This window comes from Salvelinus fontinalis, chromosome 25 (genome assembly GCF_029448725.1).
Source record: "Salvelinus fontinalis isolate EN_2023a chromosome 25, ASM2944872v1, whole genome shotgun sequence".
Taxonomy (NCBI): domain Eukaryota; kingdom Metazoa; phylum Chordata; class Actinopteri; order Salmoniformes; family Salmonidae; genus Salvelinus; species Salvelinus fontinalis.
In genome coordinates this window covers 22,890,735-22,912,381 of record NC_074689.1, presented here as the reverse complement: position 1 = coordinate 22,912,381, position 21,647 = coordinate 22,890,735, and the positions used below count along the sequence as shown (strand labels likewise).

Below are 21,647 nucleotides of genomic sequence, written 5' to 3'. Positions count from 1 at the left end.
CCCTGTTCTATTCCTGGGTGAGAGGAAATGCAATCTACAGCTCTATAAATGCTATCATCGAGGTTTAATCAAACTCGATCATTTGCATCCGTTTTTGCTTCCACCTCCGCGTGTTTACTTGTGGGAAGTGTTGTTGAACACACCCCAGATGTCCTCTTCCTCTCAGACTGAAGACTGCGTACAGACTGCTGCAATGTAGGCTTCAAATATTAACAAGTATTAATAAGCCAAGTCATGCACACTTCTCGTGCACATACACATAGTTGTCTTTCCACTGAAGAACCACAACAGACAGCATAATCTCCATACTGAAAATGTCCTCTGTTATTATTTGGAATATACGAAATGTGGTTGCCTGAAGTAATGGCTTGAAAATGGTTACATCCACTAAAACGTTGACCTAATGAATGGTACAGTAAACTTGTGTGTGGGCGTATTCTCATAAAAAAAATAAAGTATAGGGCTTTTATTCCCAGTACAGTAAGGAAAGACAGCATAATGGTGTGTTGCATAGACTATTGCATTAATTTAACCCGGAAAACCTGTAAAAGGAAAAAGGAACCATTGGACTGTGAACTAAACATACAGAATGTTCAAGGTGTTTTGCTCTCATGACAAATGTTTACCTGTGTTCTAACCTGGCCAGTGTTCCAGCTATCTGTAACTCAATTATCCGTCACCAACCCTCTCTTCCTCTTTGCTCAAAGTCATTCGATTTTCTGAGAATTGCAGCGAAAAACTCCCTGGTTGAAGAGGGATTTAGTATTGTAGTTTGAGGGTTCTTTAGATTGTGGCTGGATATCTCTCTATGTAGACAAACACTGGAGACCAATTTCTCTTTTGCAGATTTCAGAGATCGTTCTGCAGCCCGCTTGGAAATTTAAAGTTTTTTTTTTTTTTATGGAAACATACGCAGCGTTTACTGTGAATGCAGTGTCTCTGTAACCGCGGGAACATCGCTATAGCGCCGAACTTCAGAGATAAGGATTGAAGCGCACACTTAATGACCAACTGACCACATCTTCAGCCATGCTGATACTGAACTACTTGCCAAAACTGTTGAGTATGAAAAACCCGTCAGCGTTGCAGTTCTTGACACAAACCGGTGCGCCTAGTACCTACTACCATAACCCGTTCAAAGGCACTTAAATCTGTTGTCTTGCCCATTCACCCTCTGAATGGCACACATACACAATCCATGTCTCAATTGTCTCAAGAAATAAAATTGTTCTTTAACCTGTCTCCTCCCCTTTATCTACACTGATTGAAGTGGATTTAACAAGTGACATCAATAAGGGATCATAGCGTTCACCTGGATTCACCTGGTCAGTCTATGTCATGGAAAGAGCAGGTGTCGTTAATGTTTTGTACACTCAGTATATATATAGTGTATTTCTACCAACCTTGGTACTCAAAGTGCTTTACAAAGTAAGGTGGGTTGATCACTTCTGTAATTAACATTGTATAGACACATTTATTTTCAATCAATCAATAAAGCCTTTTTTACATCAGTAGTAACAAAGTGCTACACAGAAACCCAGCCTAAATCCCCAAAGAGAAAGCAATGCAGATGCACAGCAGTGAATAACTCCATGTTTTTTTTCCCAAGATTCGTTAACTAATATACAACTGCTAGATGTTCATTAATATACTGTACATTTCTGTGCCACAGGGCTCTTAGACCATACCTGTTCCTCTGTTTAACTAGTCCTGCCCACATGAATGTTCCTCATTTGTGACCTTGTCCGGCTAGTACCTTTGACTGAGATACGGTTCTTAATTAAGACACAGCACATGTCTCACCAGCAGAATTCTGAAGTGGTTCTGGAATTTTTTTCTCACAAAGTTTGTGGAAGCCAGGGTTGACACAGAAGTACAGATCCGTGACCGTACGAGTAACATGCAGCGCATTGTCACACGGTCGTCTTCATCCGCTCGAAGCATCACCACAACTGTATAAGGTGTCCAGCATGACAAATATGAGTCTCACGGTCCTGGAGGAGATGACCGTCATGGCGATTCTAAAGTAGCAGTAAAAAAACAAGCCTAACTGGAGGTAAGGTCCCCACAACTCCAACACCATAAAGATGATCCTTTCCAAGGCGCTGACCTCCTCACACACCAACCCCTGGGAGTAATGCTCTGCCTGGTCATAGAGGACAAACGGCTTGATGCATGCCAGGAGGCTGATGCCCCACACAGCGGCGGACGAGACCAGGGCATAAGCTCCTCCGGCAAAGCCTGGTGGACGGCACGGTGTAGATTACAGCCAGGTACCGGTCAAAGGTCATGAGAGGCAGGAACAAGATGGAGCTGTAGAAACCCAGATAGTAATTGCTGCCCACGATCTTACACCAGGCCCGGGCCAAATATCCAGCTGGACATGTGGTGGTACACAGCCCAGAATGGCAGACTAGACATGAAGACCAGGTCTGACATTACCAGGTTGAATAGGAAGATGTTGCCCACTGTGTTGAGTTTCTTCAACTTGCAGACGATGTAGAAGACCAAACTGTTGCGTGAAGATCAGCAAGTAGTAGATTGAGAGTTTGACCCCGAAGTCGTGGATCAATTCTCTGTCACAGAACTCCGGAGCATTGCTCTCTGAGCTGTAGTCCTGGTAGCCCTCTTTTGCCAAGGAGTTAATTTTAGTATTTCCATTGCTGGGTTTGTTTACTCGAAACCTGTCAAAACATTGCCAGCTCTTACAGTAAACAGCTTATTTAAATCATCAGAAATTGAGAGAGGAAAACAATCATTTTAGCTTACACAAAACTTTTGGCTGGAGTGTTTGCTTGCAGCAAGTAAAGAAAATAGTTGCTTTGTCGGGAGAGGTGTGTGTGTGTTTGGACTGTACAGGGAAGTCAGCAGGGTGTGATGAACAACCTCTGAACCAGACCTTTGTCATCTGGCCTTTAGATTTAATATTTCTCTTCCATCCTCATTTTCACCTTCTGTCACTCATTGCACAATCTCCCCATAAACTAACTGTAGGATCAGATAAATATAAAACCTACAGTGAACAGTATGGAACTTGCAACAGCAGGATAGTCGGTTTGATTCCTGGGACAACCCAATACGTCAAAAATGTATCCACGCATGACTGTAAGTCGCTTTGGATAAAAGCACCTGTTAATGGTATATATTATAATTAATGAAACATGATATGCGCTCTCCATTTTTTCAAACATGCAGGCTTGAATGGAAGCAGGAAGTTAGCTACACACCTTGCATATTTTCAAAGTTGAGTTAGGAGCAGTGTTTATTTTGAAACAGCAATGTTTTACAGAAACCAATCGCTGGTAGAGCAATCCCCATGATCAAATGTACAGTCGCTAATGGGGTTGCAAAATTCCGGGTACTTTCAATAAATCCCCTGGTTTTCCCAAAATCCCAGTTGGAGGATTGCCAGAATCAGAAGGGAAATCCTGAATCATCCATAAAGGATTTCTGGGAAACCAGGAAATGTAATTGAAAGATCCCTTCACATTTTGCTCTCTTAAATTTAAATCTAAAAAACGGTTAAATTTGATTTTTTTCCTACTGATCTATACAACCTACTCCACCTTTTCAAAGTAAAAGAAAAATTATTTAACATTTTCTAAATTAATAAAAAGTCATGATTGAGTATGTCTTCACACACCAGAGTTACACTTGGTGTAAGCACCTTAGGCAGTCATTACAGCTGTGAATCAATTTGAATAAGATTCTATCAACCTTGCACAACATATAGGCCTATCCATTGTTTGTTTTTTTCAACCTCTGTAAATTTGGTTGGGAACAATTGATGGACAGCAATACCTTCAAGCAGATTTATGTCAGGACTGACACTGGACCATTCAGGAACACTCAAAACCTCTTGGAAAGTAATTCTGGTGTGTCTTTGGAATTCAATGTGTGTAATCGTATCCTGGTGTTTGGTTTTCAGAAGACTACACGGCAGGTTTTCCTCCAACTTTTTACATGGGGTTTGCTCCTTTCAAATTTATGTTGATCCTGACAAACTTCCCAGTCCGTGCCAGTGACAAGCATACCCATAACAGGATGCTGCCACCACAATACTTGAAAATACAGAGGGTTTCACTCCATGTTGTTATAATGGATTTGACCCAAAACTGTCCGTTTTTAATTTAGGCCAAAAAGTTAATTTCTTTTGTGATTTTTTCTCTTTCAACTTAGGACACTGAGAGACAATTTCTCACAGCAGTAATGACAAACTAGTGGATACAAAACACCAGTTTTCTGATAATTTATCTTTGGGCACTGTAGATATGGACTAAAACCTTGCAGTATGAGGTGACTTCTCTGGATTGCTTTTTGCGTTGGGATAACTACTGGTTGCTTTGTTTGTGAAGGTAGTTTTATGTGTCAACTCAACACAAACTCACCTCCCAAATCTGCCACTTTCTTGAGAGTATGATCCTTGTGCTCATAAATGTAGGTAGCAATTTTTTCGTGAAGGCAATTCTTGAACTGCTCGAGAAGTATGAGTGTATTTAAGGTCCTTGACCTCTTGAGAACCACACCACCGATCAAAAATACATGCTTGTTCCCTTGCAAACATGGCTTAGCGATTCTGTCTTTCGTAATTTACGGAACTGATGTCTGTATGCCTCTGGGACCAACTTTTAAACAGATAGCAGCTTTAGCAGTGTCAAAACAAATGAAATATGAAAAAAAAGTCACATGTGTGAAATGCTTACTTACAAGCCCTTAACCAGCAATGCAGTTTTAAGTGTAAAAACAGAGGCGGGGGGGGGGATGCAAATAGTCTGGGTGGCCATTTGATTAATTGTTCAGCAGTCTTATGGCTTGGGGTAGAAGCTGTTAAGGAGCCTTTTAGATCTAGACATAAATCGCTCTGAGACCTTGAAGTAGTTGTTTCCCTTGCTATGCAAGGGTCGCGGCTTTTGTGGAGCGATGGGTAACGATGCTTCGAGGGCGGCTGTCGTCGATGTGTGCAGAGGGTCCCTGGTTCGAGCCCAGGTAGGGGTGAGGAGAGGGATGGAAGCTGTACTGTTACATTGATGCTGTTGACCCGGATCACTGGTTGCTGCGGAAAAGGAGGTCAAAAGGGGGGTGAATGTAACCGGTGTGAAATGGCTAGCTAGTTAGCGGGGTGCGAGCTAATAGCGTTTCAATCTGTGACCTTGAAGGAGTTGTTTCCCTTGCGGCTTTTGTGGAGCGATGGGTAACGATGCTCCGAGGGTGGCTGTTGTCGATGTGTGCAGAGGGTGTGCAGAGAGCAATGTGTGCAGAGAGCAATTGTGACAAAAACAAAGGATATATGTGTTGCCCTAAGACAGTGATCCGCAACAAGTCGATCACGAGCCATTTCTAGTCGATTGACAAACATTTATGTAAAAAAAAAAAAACATCGATAAAACCTTGTATTTCTATTTTTTTTTATTAGTCTCGGTGCTGTTTGTGGTAGGTGCAGCCAATTCAGCTGCCCTGCGTGCCGGGTAGGCAAACTGTTGCCATTTCATGTCTGAAGGTACAAACTCTGCTTTCCCGGTGGGCCTGGAGAGGAACTCAAGTGCACTATACCACCGCGGGCCAATCAGATTGCTCAGATGACCGAGTCTTGCAGTAACGTAGGAGGCGTAAAAGAAAGCTGCGGCGAAATTGACTAGAGAGAGATTGTCTACGACGACAGCAAAGAGCTGCTGTTTTTATGAGTGAGTTCATGTTTAAATTCTTACTCAGCACTGTCAACACTTTGTAGTCAACACTTTCATAACCCATAAAATGCGCGTTCTTCCTATTTCCACTCAGTGCTGCAAGCAGTGCAGCAGTAATGAATGAATAGGAAAGTGTATCTATAGGCTTGCCTTGTTATTATTAGCGGCTTGGGTCTTTTTTAATATCAAGGAATATTTCACTTTCTCTGTTCATAGGAGTAACAACATGAATTTGTGCATGAGGCAGAAATAATGCGGTGCGACTCGAGTTTCGCCATCAGCTGGAAGACGGTGTCCCTTTTTGGTCAGTGTCAGTGGAGAAAAGGGAGAGCGGAGGGATGTTGAGAGGCAGACCCTCAGTCTTCTGCTCTCTCTCTCCGCTGAGACTGACCATCAGATGCAAGCACCACCAGCCCAGTAAAATAAAAAGCAGATTATTTAAATGCATGCTCACTCAGCTGTGCCTCACAAGAAATACAACAACGGATCTATTACCGGTGTGATCACCTCACCTCGCCTACCTCAAATTTTGAAATATAAATTTTTTTAATGTCCCGAACAACAATACATTGGCAGGTAAATTCAAGCAAAGCCAGTATGCAGTGATATTGTTTGGGCCTATAGCTTACTGCACAAACCTCATTGCTACAGTACTGTTTTGAATTGGTTAATGTTGCATAGGCTTAGATTTTTTTGTGTTAATAAAAATTCGGAAAAGGTTGGTAACCACTGCCCTAAGAAATATGGATGGTTGGTAGAATCTCGTTATAAATGATCCACAGCTATAAATGCTGTCAAAGCTGCTTCCACTAAGGATCACACTTTATTTGGATAGTCTAGATTTTCCATCTTTCATTTTAAGGCAGAAAAAAATGTGAAGACTGTACACGGGTGTGTAGACTGTTACTTGAAAGGATGGAAAAGACGGAAACTTGTCTATCATAAAATACACGAAAGCATATGAAAATGTATTACATAATCTTAAATGTAAAGAAATAAATAACACCAAAACAGCATAACTGTAGTTAAATCAGGAGGTATACTGTAGCACATCATGTAATCCCTGTAGTTAAATCAGGAGGTATACTGTGTGCACATCATGTAATCCCTGTAGTTAAATCAGGAGGTATACATCATGTAATCCCTGTAGTTAAATCAGGAGGTATACTGTAGCACATCATGTAATCCCTGTAGTTAAATCAGGAGGTATACTGTAGCACATCATGTAATCCCTGTAGTTAAATCAGGAGGTATACATCATGTAATCCCTGTAGTTAAATCAGGAGGTATACTGTAGCACATCATGTAATCCCTGTAGTTAAATCAGGAGGTATACATCATGTAATCTCTGTAGTTAAATCAGGAGGAATACTGTAGCACATCATGTAATCCCTGTAGTTAAATCAGGAGGTATACTGTAGCACATCATGTAATCCCTGTAGTTAAATCAGGAGGTATACTGTAGCACATCATGTAATCCCTGTAGTTAAATCAGGAGGTATACATCATGTAATCCCTGTAGTTAAATCAGGAGGTATACTGTAGCACATCATGTAATCCCTGTAGTTAAATCAGGAGGTATACTGTAGCACATCATTTAATCCCTGTAGTTAAATCAGGAGGTATACTGTAGCACATCATGTAATCCCTGTAGTTAAATCAGGAGGTATACTGTGTGCACATCATGTAATCCCTGTAGTTAAATCAGGAGGTATACATCATGTAATCCCTGTAGTTAAATCAGGAGGTATACATCATGTAATCCCTGTAGTTAAATCAGGAGGTATACTGTAGCACATCATGTAATCCCTGTAGTTAAATCAGGAGGTATACATCATGTAATCCCTGTAGTTAAATCAGGAGGTATACATCATGTAATCCCTGTAGTTAAATCAGGAGGTATACTGTAGCACATCATGTAACCGATGTAGTTAAATCAGGAGGTATACATCATGTAATCCCTGTAGTTAAATCAGGAGGTATACTGTACCACATCATGTAACCGATGTAGTTAAATCAGGAGGTATACATCATGTAATCCCTGTAGTTAAATCAGGAGGTATACTGTAGCACATCATGTAATCCCTGTAGTTAAATCAGGAGGTATACTGTAGCACATCATGTAATCCCTGTAGTTAAATCAGGAGGTATACATCATGTAATCCCTGTAGTTAAATCAGGAGGTATACTGTAGCACATCATGTAATCCCTGTAGTTAAATCAGGAGGTATACATCATGTAATCCCTCTAGTTAAATCAGGAGGTATACTGTAGCACATCATGTAACCGCTGTAGTTAAATCACGGGGGTTATACTGTAGCTCATCATGTAATCCCTGTAGTTAAATCAGGAGGTATACTGTAGCACATCATGTAATCCCTGTAGTTAAATCAGGAGGTATACTGTACCACATCATGTAACCGATGTAGTTAAATCAGGAGGTATACTGTACCACATTATGTAATCCCTGTAGTTAAATCAGGAGGTATACTGTAGCACATCATGTAACCGATGTAGTTAAATCAGGAGGTATACTGTAGCACATCATGTAACCGATGTAGTTAAATCAGGAGGTATACATCATGTAATCCCTGTAGTTAAATCAGGAGGTATACTGTAGCACATCATGTAATCCCTGTAGTTAAATCAGGAGGTATACATCATGTAATCCCTGTAGTTAAATCAGGAGGTATACTGTACCATATTATGTAATCCCTGTAGTTAAATCAGGAGGTATACATCATGTAATCCCTGTAGTTAAATCAGGAGGTATACTGTACCACATTATGTAATCCCTGTAGTTAAATCAGGAGGTATACTGTAGCACATCATGTAATCCCTGTAGTTAAATCACGGGGGTTATACTGTAGCACATCATGTAATCCCTCTAGTTAAATCAGGAGGTATACTGTAGCACATCATGTAATCCCTGTAGTTAAATCAGGAGGTATACTGTAGCACATCATGTAATCCCTGTAATTAAATCAGCAGGTATACTGTAGCACATCATGTAATCCCTGTAGTTAAATCAGGAGGTATACATCATGTAATCCCTGTAGTTAAATCAGGAGGTATACTGTAGCACATCATGTAACCGCTGTAGTTAAATCACGGGGGTATACATCATGTAATCCCTGTAGTTAAATCAGGAGGTATACTGTAGCACATCATGTAATCCCTGTAGTTAAATCACGGGGGTATACTGTAGCACATCATGTAACCGCTGTAGTTAAATCACGGGGGTATACTGTAGCTCATCATGTAACTAATTAGCATTTCCTTTTGTGTACCTCAGCCTTCAACATATTTACATTTAGGTGGTAAAATATATAATGGTATAAAAATGTCAGTATGTTAGTGTAACAGTATAACTTTAGTACGTCCCCTCGCCCCGACTTCAGGCGCGAACCAGGGACCCTCTGCACACATCAACAACGGTCACCCACGAAGCATCGTTACCCATCGCTCCACAAAAGCCGCGGCCCTTGCAGAGCAAGGGGAAACCCTACTTCAAGTGTCAGAGCAAGTGACGTAACCGATTGAAACGCTATTAGCGCGTACCCGCTAACTAGCTAGCCATTTCACATCTGTTACATTAGCCAGCCTGGTTTTACAAAAAATTATTCACTCTCCTACTTATATGTACAGATGTCAGATCTTAATATGAACCATTTCGACGCAGGAGGAAAAAAAATTGAATGTCTATTTAATATTTACAATCGACACCAGGGGGCAGCTGGAAGCAGTGTTTGTACGCTATACAATAATTTAGACTGACACTGGGTGTCAGTTCAAATAGCCTATGTAGACTACGTGCAGGCTAACCATGAAGTCTCGTGTGATTTCTTATGTAGATTATAATAAATTAATATTTGTAGGGAGTTGATATATTTTTCGTTAGTAGTGCTGAGCGATTAACCAAAATGTCGGTTATTTTTAGTTTTTCAAACAACTAATTGACCAAAGCTGGTTCAATTACTTGAATTCCATTTGTTTTTGTGTGTGAGTGCGCTGTGCAGTTTCTGTAGAGATACATCAGATCAAGCCTGAACTGTGCGATGTAGTAGGGAGTTGTAGTTTCCAACATGCCAATATTCTACATTGTTTAGTGCAGAAAATGTGGTAATTAACTACAATGACCATAATCCATTGCACCTCACCTAAAACTTGTCCGGTCTGTGCGGAGCAAGACATGGAGACTGAGAGAAAACAGGATCTAGAGGAATAGAAACGAGTTGTTTTTGCAAGCCTGAAAATACATGATCTAATTAGTTGATATTCAGCCATCATAAAAGTATGCCCTTATTAAAATAAAATAAAACAAATATTTTATTAAAGTCATGTGAATAAATGATGGTTAAAAAGTGATGAGCAGTAATGGGTAGTCACTACCTTCATGGGACTTTTATTAATTGTTTTATTCTGTGTTGTTACAACATTCAACCCACATAATGCATAGTGTATTTAATGTAAAAAAATATAAATATATATCAAAACCGAAAAAAATACATAATCATTTTTTTTATAATCAAACCGAAACCAAAACTGACCTCAAAAAGTCCTGATCGTTCAGCACTATTGTTAGGGAAAATAATTTTTTGTTTAGAGCAATAGCTTTACTATATTTTCAAAGCGGGCAATAAGCAAGATACAGTCATGGTTAGCTCAGTGCCTGTGAGGTGCAGTGGGCACAGCCACTGACAACGGCACACTACAGTATGCCAGAGTAGGAATGGAGTAGGTCTGGAGGAACTAGTACTGTCTTGAGGAACTAGTACTGTCTGGAGGAACTAATACTGTCTGGAGGAACTAGTACTGTCTGGAGGAACTAGTACTGTCTGGAGGAACTAGTACTGTCTGGAGGAACTAGTACTGTCTAGAGGAACTAGTACTGTTCTAGAGGAACTAGTACTGTCTGGAGGAACTAGTACTGTCTGGAGGAACTAGTACTGTTCTAGAGGAACTAGTACTGTCTGGAGGAACTAGTACTGTCTGGAGGAACTAGTACTGTCTGGAGGAACTAGTACTGGTCTAGAGGAACTAGTACTGTCTGGAGGAACTAGTACTGTCTGGAGGAACTAGTACTGTCTGGAGGAACTAGTACTGTCTGGAAAAACTAGTACTGTTCTAGAGGAACTAGTACTGTCTGGAGGAACTAGTACTGTCTGGAGGAACTAGTACTGTCTGGAGGAACTAGTACTGTCTAGAAGGAACTAGTACTGTTTGGAGGAACTAGTACTGGTCTAGTTACTCTCTGTGGGCTGTACTGTCTGGAGGAACTAGCACTGTCTGGAAGAGCTAGTACTGTTTTAGAGGAACTAGTACTGTCTGGAGGAACTAGTACTGTCTAGAGGAACTAGTACTGTTTTAGAGGAACTAGTACTGTCTGGAGGAACTAGTACTGTCTGTAGGAACTAGTACTGTCTAGAGGAACTTGTACTGTCTGGAGGAACTAGTACTGTCTGTAAGGAACTAGTACTGTTTTAGAGGAACTAGTACTGTTTGGAGGAACTAGTACTGTCTGGAGGAACTAGTACTGTTTTAGAGTAACTAGTACTGTCTGGAGGAACTAGTACTGTCTGTAGGAACTAGTACTGTCTGTAGGAACTAGTACTGTCTAGAGGAACTTGTACTGTCTGGAGGAACTAGTACTGTTTGGAGGAACTAGTACTGTCTGGAGGAACTAGTACTGTCTAGAGGAACTAGTACTGTCTAGAGGAACTAGTACTGTCTGGAGGAACTAGTACTGTCTGGAGGAACTAGTACTGTCTGGAGGAACTAGTACTGTCTGGAGGAACTAGTACTGTCTGGAAAAACTAGTACTGTTCTAGAGGAACTAGTACTCTCTGGAGGAACTAGTACTGTCTGGAGGAACTAGTACTGTCTGGAGGAACTAGTACTGTCTGGAGGAACTAGTACTGTCTGGAAAAACTAGTACTGTTCTAGAGGAACTAGTACTGTCTGGAGGAACTAGTACTGTCTGGAGGAACTAGTACTGTCTGGAGGAACTAGTACTGTCTAGAAGAACTAGTACTGTCTGGAGGAGCTAGTACTGTTTGGAGGAACTAGTACTGGTCTAGTTACTCTCTGTGGGCTGTACTGTCTGGAGGAACTAGTACTGTCTGGAGGAACTAGTACTGTTTTAGAGGAACTTGTACTGTCTGGAGGAACTAGTACTGTCTAGAGGAACTTGTACTGTCTGGAGGAACTAGTACTGTTTGGAGGAACTAGTACTGTCTGGAGGAACTAGTACTGTCTAGAGGAACTAGTACTGTCTAGAGGAACTAGTACTGTCTGGAGGAACTAGTACTGTCTGGAGGAACTAGTACTCTTTGGAGGAACTAGTACTGTCTGGAGGAACTAGTACTGTCTAGAGGAACTAGTACTGTCTAGAGGAACTAGTACTGTCTGGAGGAACTAGTACTGTCTGGAGGAACTAGTACTGTCTGGAGGAACTAGTACTGTTCTAGAGGAACTAGTACTGTCTGGAGGAACTAGTACTGTCTGGAGGAACTAGTACTGTCTGGAGGAACTAGTACTGGTCTAGTTACTCTCTGTGGGCTGTACTGTCTGGAGGAACTATCGCTGTCTGGAGGAGCTAGTACTGTCTGGAGGAACTAGTACTGTCTGTAGGAAATAGTACTGTCTACAGGAACTAGGACTGTCTGGAGGAACCAGCACTGTTTGGAGGAACTAGTACTGTCTGGAGGAACTAGTACTGTCTGGAGGAATTAGTACTGTTTGGAAGAGCTAGTACTGTCTGGAGGAACTAGTACTGTCTGGGGGAACTCGTACTGTCTGGGGGAACTAGTACTGTCTGGAGGAACTAGTACTGTCTTGAGGAACTAGTTCTCTCTGGAGGAACTAGTACTGTCTGGAGGAACTAGTACTGTCTGGAGGAATTAGTACTGTTTGGAGGAACTAGTACTGTCTGGAGGAACAAGTACTGTCTGGAGGAACTAGTACTGTCTGGAGGAACTAGTACTGTCTGGAGGAATTAATACTGTTTGGAGGAACTAGTACTGTCTGGAGGAACAAGTACTGTCTGGGGGAACTAGTACTCTCTGGAGGAACTAGTACTGTCTGTAGGAACTAGTACTGTCTAGAGGAACTAGTTACTGTCTGGAGGAACTAGGTACTGTCTGGAGGAACTAGTACTGGTCTAGTTACTCTGTGGGCTGTACTGTCTGGAGGAACTAGTACTGTCTGGAGGAACTAGTACTGTCTGGAGGAACTAGTACTGTCTGGAGGAACTAGTACTGTTTGGAGAAACTAGCACTGTCTAGAGGAACTAGGACTGTCTGGAGGAACTAGTACTGTCTAGAGGAACTAGTTACTGTCTGGAGGAACTAGTACTGTCTAGAGGAACTAGTTACTGTCTGGAGGAACTAGTACTGGTCTAGTTACTCTCTGTGGGTGTACATGTACTCTTACTCTTACTCAAGTCATTTCTGAAGGAAGTAACTTACTATTTACTCCGTAACATTTTGCCAAATGGCTTTAGTTATTTAGATTTATATTGGAAAGTCGCTGTCAGATTAAAAACTCCTAACCAAATTTTGTAATATATATATATTTTTTTTTTTACATGAATCGATACTACTGGTTCCCCTTTACATCTGTATGAACATTTCACAACCCCTTGACTAATGAAATGTATTCAAAATAGCTTATCAGAAAATCTCTTGAAGTCCATTGGCTCTCAAAGTTGTCCATCAAACCCAGTTTTATCTCCAACATGGCTCTTATATTTTTGTCTTAATTTTGTTCTTAGGTCCTTAGCCAGACCCGATCAGAGATAAGTCAAACTTGAATAATCTTCTGCCTTTGTAATATTACATATTTCTCGAGTAAAATAAGTATTTCTAATATATAATTCTGCCGTTGAAATTGTGTATAAAATGGCTAGGTAGCTAGCTTTGGCTAACCCAGAATTTGACAGAAAAAGTTTGATGGCTAACTAGCCACCTTGTTGGCTAACTAGCCACCTTATCATTGGCATAAAGAGTGAACAGATTAATCAGATGTGTGTGGCAATAGCTAACTAGCTATCACATTAGGTTGCCACTAGATAAGCTAGCTAGCTGCAGTGTCAACTATGTAGCTAGCTAATATTAGCTAAATCAACAGGTCAGTCAACAGTAGCATCCCCCCATGCATTGTTCTCTCTCTGTGTGTGTGTGTGTGTGTGTGTGTGTGTGTGTGTGTGTGTGTGTGTGTGTGTGTGTGTGTGTGTGTGTGTGTGTGTGTGTGTGTGTGTGTGTGTGTGTGTGTGTGTCTGTCTGTAAATGACATTCTGTTTTTATGACAAGTCCTATAAGCACCTCTGTCATACAGTTAGTGTATCATCTCAGTAAGCTTTTCGTGCCATATGATGTAGAAATCAATATTTTTTTTGTGTCTTTTTTATTTACAGCTTGTAGCGGCACAACCGAAGGGGAGGAGATTGGGCCAGCCAAGAAAAGAAAGTGCCCTTCAAAGTGGAAAAGGAGAAGTTCAGAAGAGAAGGAGGATGGAGGGTAAATCGACCCTTTAAAGTGGAAAGGAGAGGTTCGGGAAGAGAAGAAGGGGGTGTAAATCTGGTATTGTCTAGAAGGGATACAGCTTTTGTAAAAATAAATAATAATGGAATTAACATAACAGGGTAGGAGGAGTAGGTTAAGGAAAAAGGTTGGGGTTAGCTAAAATGCTCAAATATTTATATATATATATATACACACATTGGACATCCATTTAATTCCATAGTGAAATGTGTCTAATTATGATACATTTATTTATAGGCTACTATTTCATCCCTCAACAAAAATATAGGCCTAGTCCTGACACATCTATGGTTAGTAGCTGTTTATTCTATCGGTTAGTTTGCCAGAGACGCGAGCCAGTCGTGAAGTCTTTTTGCTCTAAACTCAGCCAAAAAAGAAACATCCTCTCACTGTCAACTGCATTTATTTTCAGCAAACTTAACATGTGTAAATATTTGTATGAACATAACAAGATTCAACAACTGGGACATAAACTGAACAAGTTCACAGACAAGTTCACAGACATGTGACTAACAGAAATTGAATAATGTGTCCCTGAACAAAGGGGGGGTCAAAATCAAAAGTAACAGTCAGTATCTGGTGTGGCCACCAGCTGCATTAAGTACTGCAGTGCATCTCCTCATAGACTGCACCAGATTTGCCAGTTCTTGCTGTGAGCTGTTACCCCACTCTTCCACCAAGGCACCTGCAAGTTCCCGGACATTTCTGGGGGGAATGGCCCTAGCCCTCACCCTCCGATCCAACAGGTCCCAGATGTGCTAATGGGATTGAGATCCGGGCTCTTCGCTGGCCATGGCAGAACACTGACATTCCTGTCTTGCAGGAAATCACGCACAGAACAAGCAGTATGGCTGGTGGCATTGTCATGCTGGAGGGTCATGTCAGGATGAGCCTGCAGGAAGGATTCCACATGAGGGAGGAGGATGTCTTCCCTGTAACGCACAGCGTTGAGATTGCCTGCAATGACAACAAGCTCATTCCGATGATGCCGTTACACAACACCCCAGACCATGACGGACCCTCCACCTCCAAATCGATCCCACTCTAGAGTACAGGCCTCGGTGTAACGCTTATTCCTTCGACGATAAACGTTAACCCGACCATCACCCCTGATGAGACAAAACCGCGACTCTTCAGTAAGGAGCACTTTTTGCCAGTCCTGTCTGGTCCAGCGACGGTGGGTTTGTGCCCATAGGCGACGTTGTAACCGATGATGTCTGGTGAGGACCTGCCTTACAACAGGCCTACAAGCCCTCAGTCCAGCCTCTCTCAGCCTATTGCGGACAGTCTGAGCAGTGATGGAAGGATTGTGCATTCCTGGTGTAACTCGGGCAGTTGTTGCCATCCTGTACCTGTCCCGCAGGTGTGATGTTCAGATGTACCGATCCTGTGCAGGTGTTGTTACACGTGGTCTGCCACTGCGAGGACGATCAGCTGTCCGTCCTGTCTCTCTGTCTTAGCCGTCTCACAGTACGGACATTGCAATTTATTGCCCTGGCCACATCTTCAGTCCTCATGCCTCCTTGCAGCATGCCTAAGGCACGTTCACGCAGATGAGCAGGGACCCTGGGCATCTTTCTTTTGGTGTTTTTCAGAGTCAGTAGAAAGGCCTCTTTAGTGTCCTAAGTGTTCATAACTGTGACCTTAATTGCCTACTGTCTGTAAGGTGTTAGTGTCTTAACGACCGTTCCACAGGTGCATGTTCATTAGTTGTTTATGGTTCATTGAACAAGCATGGGAAACAGTGTTTAAACCCTTTACAATGTAGATCTGTGAAGTTATTTGGATTTTTATGTATTATCTTTGAAAGACACGGTCCTGAAAAAAGGATGTTTCTTTTTTTGCTGAGTTTATATCTATGGACACGACCCAGTAGCTCATTCAAAATGTTCCGTTACCATGCTGGCTGGCAACACTCTTATCCCTTGCATGCTAGCTAGCTAACTACGGCTAACAAAGTCACAACAAAACATGAAGCTAGAATAACAGCAAAGTAGCTGAATTTCGTTTCGTTTGACCGGTTTTTCTATTGATAGTTCTTTGATTCATGTTTTCGACTGGCTGAGAAAAGATGTCTCATCTTGACACGTTAATCCTCAATAGAATATATTCTCAACATCGAATGTCAATAGTGAAACAATGTTGCAAATGTCAAGAGAAAGACAGCAATATTTTTTACAACCCCCCGTTGTTGCAAACTAAATGTTAGACTAGAAGTAAGGGGAAATAATGTGTAGATGCTTTTTTTACAGTGGAGATCAAGTTAATGAATTGGCTGGCAGGGCTGATGGGTCACTAGATGAGTAGGGATTTCTCAGAATCTAACAGAAAACAAGATGACAATTTTTGCGTCATAGGCTTACCCGTGCTAAATAGCTTTTTTTAGTATGGCTTAGAACGCATCTCAACCGATCATAATGCTTGTTTTGACCAACCCGTTGTAGAATCCTCCAATCAGCATGCCAATTGCCCACTCCTTCAAAACTTGAGATACCTTGTGTTGTGTGAGAAAACAATACATTTTAGAGTGGCCTTTTAGGGTCTACAGCACAAAGTGCAACTGTGTAATGATCATGATTTTGAATCAGCTTCTTGATATGCCACACCTGTCAGGTGGATGGATTTTATTGGCAAAGGAGAAATGCTCACTAACAGGTAAGTAAACAGAAATAAGATTTTTGTGCGAATGGAACATTTCTGGTAATGTTTTATTCCATCTCATGAAACCTGGGACCAACGCTTTACATGTTGCGTTTATATTTTTGTTGAGTTTTCTGACCAGATACATTTTTACTCTTACATGAGTAGTGTCACGCAGAATGACGCTGGAGTGACGAAGCAGGTACGTGGAGTAACATTTAATAAATGACGCACATATAACGAGACAGGCACAGCGTCAGCAAACAGAATCTAAGACAAGAAACAATCAATGCAGCAGCAGGGAACAGAGCAAGGAAACAGACAATTATAGGGGAGGAAATGAACATGTGATAAGTGAGTCCAGGTGAGTCCAATAACACTGATGCGAGTGACGAGGGAAGGCAGGTGTGCGTGATGGATGACAGGAGTGCGTGATGCAGGGTAATGTGGCGCCCTCAATCGCCAGGAGAAGGGAAGAGCGGGATTATTATTATTATATTATTATTATTATTATTATGTTATTTGTTTCGCGCTGTTTACAGTAGGTGCACTTGATTCAGCAGTGCTAGCGCCGGGGAGGCAAATTGTTCCCATTTTGAACCATTTTATGAGTCTGAGGGTAGAACACCGGCTACCCGGCAGGCCCAAGAACAGAGTGAATCAGGTGCACCTATAAGTCTACCGCTGGCCAATCAGATAGCTCAGATCACGATGTCTGCACAGTTTCATCTAGACATAGACTGTAAAGAGAAGCCTCTAGCGCACAACAAGTTTGATACTGTGAGATTACAAAACTTTTAAAACCATGACTAGAGACAACGAATACATCAAAGAACTGCTGTTTTTACATGTAAATGATTGTTTAAGTTGTTATTCAGTACTGTCAATGTAACAGTTTAACTTTAGTCCGTCCCCTCGCGAACCAGGGACCCTCTGCGGTCCAACTCATCCCAAACTATCTTAATTGAGTTGAGGTCGGTGATTGTGGAGGCCAGGTCATCTGATGCAGCACGTCTCCATCACTCTCCTTCTTGGTCAAATAGCCCTTACACAGCCTGGAGGTGTGTTTTGGGTCATTGTCCTGTTGAAAAACAAAATGATAGTCCCACTGAGCGCAAACCAGATGACATGACATTTACATTTACATTTAAGTCATTTAGCAGACGCTCTTATCCAGAGCGACTTACAAATTGGTGCATTCATCTTATGACATCCAGTGGAACAGCCACTTTACAATAGTGCATCTAAATCTTTTAAGGGGGGGGGGGGGTCAGAAGGATTGCTTTATCCTATCCTAGGTATTCCTTAAAGAGGTGTGGTTTCAGGTGTCTCCGGAAGGTGGTGATTGACTCCGCTGTCCTGGCGTCGTGAGGGAGTTTGTTCCACCATTAGGGTGCCAGAGCAGCGAACAGTTTTGACTGGGCTGAGCGGGAACTGTACTTCCTCAGTGGTAGGGAGGCGAGCAGGCCAGAGGTGGATGAACGCAGTGCCCATGACATATCGCCACAGAATTCTATTGTAGCCATGTTGGTTAAGCATGCCTTGAATTATAAATAAATCACCAACAGTGTCACCAGAAAAGCACCCCCACACCTCCTTCTCCATGCTTCACGGTGGGAACCACACATGCAGAGATCATCCGTTCGCCTACTCTGCGTCTCACAAAAACATGGCAGGTGGACAGATTTCCACCAGTCTAATGTCCATTGATCGAGTTTCTTGGACCAAGCAAGTCTCTTCTTATTATTGGTGTCCTTTAGTAGTGGTTTCTTTGTAGCAATTCGACCATGAAGGCCTGATTCACACAGTCTCCTCTGAACAGTTAATGTTGAGATGTGTCTATTACTTGAACTCTGTGAAACATTTATTTGGGCTACAATTCCTGAGGCTGGTAACTCTAATGAACTTATCCTCTGCCGCAGAGGTAACTCTGGGTCTTCTTTTACTGTGGCGGTCCTCATGAGAGCCAGTTTCATCATAGCGCTTGATGGTTTTTGCGACTGCACTTGAAGTAACTTCCAAAGTTTTTGAAATTTTCCGGATTGACTGACCTTCATGTCTTAAAGTAATGATGGACTTTCATTTCTCTTTGCTTATTTGAGCCGTTCTTGCCATAATATGGACTTGGTCTTTTATCAAATAGAGATATCTTCTGTATACCACCCCTACCTTGTCACAACACAACTGATTGGCTCAAATACATTAAGAAGGAAAGAAATTCCCCAAATTAACTTTTAACAAGGCACACCTGATAATTGAAATGCATTCCAGGTGACAATATTATGAAGCTGGTTGAGAGAATGCCAGGAGTGTGCAAAGCTGTCATTAAGGCAAAGGGTGGCTACTTTGAAGAATCTCAAATATAAAATATATTTTGATTTGTTTAACACTTTTTTGGTGATTCCATATGTGTTATTTCATAGTTTAAATGTCTTCACTACTATTCCACAATGTAGAAAATAGTAAAAATAAAGAAAAACCCTGGAATAAGTAGGTGTGTCCAAACTTTTGACTGGTACTGTAGATGTATAATGCTGACTTAACTGTGCCTCACAAGTAACACAACAAAATATATATTATCAGTGTGATCTTATACCTAAATGTTTTAAATATCATTTGAAAATAGTCTGATCAGATCACTGGTAGAGTAATTCGAGCAAAGCCAATATGCAGTGATAATGCATTGGGCCTATAGCCTAATTCACAAACCTCATTGCTACAGAACTGTTTTAATTGGTTAATGTTGCATAGGCTTGTGTTTTTTTTTAGTCATGTTTAATAAAAAATCAGAGCGGTAGATTTCGGCATGCATTTTGACTCAGAAAAGGTTGGTGACCACTGTTCTAGAGTAAAGCGCTACCAAATACTCAGTATAGTCTTTGGGGTGTCTTACCTTTGACTCCCAGGGGTCCCTGCAAGCCAGGGGACCCTGGGTATCCTGCTGAGCCAGTTATACCCGGGTAGCCCGGGGTTCCAATGGAACCTTTGAGTCCTGGCTGTCCTGGGGGTCCCTTCACTGTCTCGCACGGCTCACACCTGCTCGGAGAGACTAGTGTCTGCAGCAGCTGGGGTAGCTGTCCTGGGGGTCCCTTCCCTGTCTCGCACGGCTCACACCTGCTCGGAGAGACTAGTGTCTGCAGCAGCTGGGGTAGCTGTCCTGGGGGTCCCTTCACTGTCTCACACGGCTCACACCTGCTCGGAGAGACTAGTGTCTGCAGCAGCTGGGGTAGCTGTCCTGGGGGTCCCTTCACTGTCTCACACGGCTCACACCTGCTCGGAGAGACTAGTGTCTGCAGCAGCTGGGGTAGCTGTCCTGGGAGGGCCCAACCTCAATTTAGTTATTCAAATCACTAGGTAAATCAATTAGTCAATCTCAAATAATCAATTCATTTATGCATAGCATTTTTTTTTACAAAGTCATTAAGATGTCTCGTGATTGGCACTTTAAGGCCACATTACACCTTCTTCTGTTACCGGATAAACATATGGCTACTGAATGTAATATGATACTGTATGAATGTTACTGTTTTACCTACCTGCTCTAAATACATATTCATACCTGGAGCTAACTCTGCAAATAGCCCTGCTGGGTGATTTGAAAAGTCCTAGTCAATCAATCAATAATATAATAGTACTCTTAGCAAAAAAATAAAGATGTATCTTTAATTTACAATCTGTAGAAACTATGAGAATAGTTAGGTTCTGAAATTTTGTAAAACATCACAGCATAATTGGAAAATATATGGCAAATAGAAACTGGATGGTCTTCAGAGATAGATGGGAGGGGTTGGATGGAGCTGTAGGGCGGGGCTAAAAATAAAAAGACAACTCATGTAAAATATACTCTGTCTGTAAAATGTATATACAGTAGTATGTACTGTATAAGCTGGAAGTACAGCAGAAGCCTAAGTGTGGTTGCTCATTAGTTTATTATAGGGGAGGGATGGTAGGGTTAGGGGGAAATAATAAAGGAAAATATATAAAAAAAATATATATATATGGGGAATTGGAAATGATACAGACAATTACATTGATGGAAGTCACAATCTGTCTGCAATATTAAAGCTGATCCACCCTCTAAGAAAATGTGCGTTTTCAACATGAATTCAAAGTTGTAGTCAAGTCCCTACACTCAATTTACATTTCAATATATGTGTGTATTGTTTAATCCCGACAGTCTTAAGCTGCTGAGTCAACAACAATTCATGTGCTTTCCAGCTTACTTCAATTTGCACTTTAGTTATTGACACTGCAGAGCTACTGCTGGGTGGGCTGTGACAGGTACTTACTCTGCAACATAACCCTGCAGAGCTTCATCAAGTGGTTGTCAGAGGGAGGCTTCCCCTGTAAGACACAGATAAGGCCACAATGGGTAAGACGGTTGGCGTCTGGATGGCAAAGGTTTGAAGAAACGGGACAGGGTGATTTTAGAGAAAGGTCAGCATTCAGAAAAACTCACAGGCTTCCCAGGGTAGCCTGGTGTTCCCGGTTGCCCAGGCAAACCGTCCTCGCAGGGAGATCCCCACAGGCCAGTGGCCCCCCCTGTGTCCCATGTCCCCTTTCTTCTCATTGGTTCCTCTGACGCGAATGTCTCCGTGGTGCCTTTCCGAAAGACCCTGATGAGAAATATGGTCACCAACTGCCTTTCTGATGACCGCGAGGAGAAATATGGTCACCAACTGCCTTTCTGATGACCGCGAGGAGAAATATGGTCACCAACTGCCTTTCTGATGACCATGAGGATAAATATGGTCACCAACTGCCTTTCCAAAGACCCTGA

The 21,647-nt window shown here is 41.8% G+C and overlaps 1 pseudogene; it reads right to left on the bottom strand.

Annotated features, from left to right (window-relative positions):
* Positions 1 to 1,776: 1,776 nt before the first annotated feature.
* On the bottom strand, positions 1,777 to 21,437 carry LOC129823320 (C-C chemokine receptor type 3-like; annotated as a pseudogene).
* Positions 21,438 to 21,647: the final 210 nt, after the last annotated feature.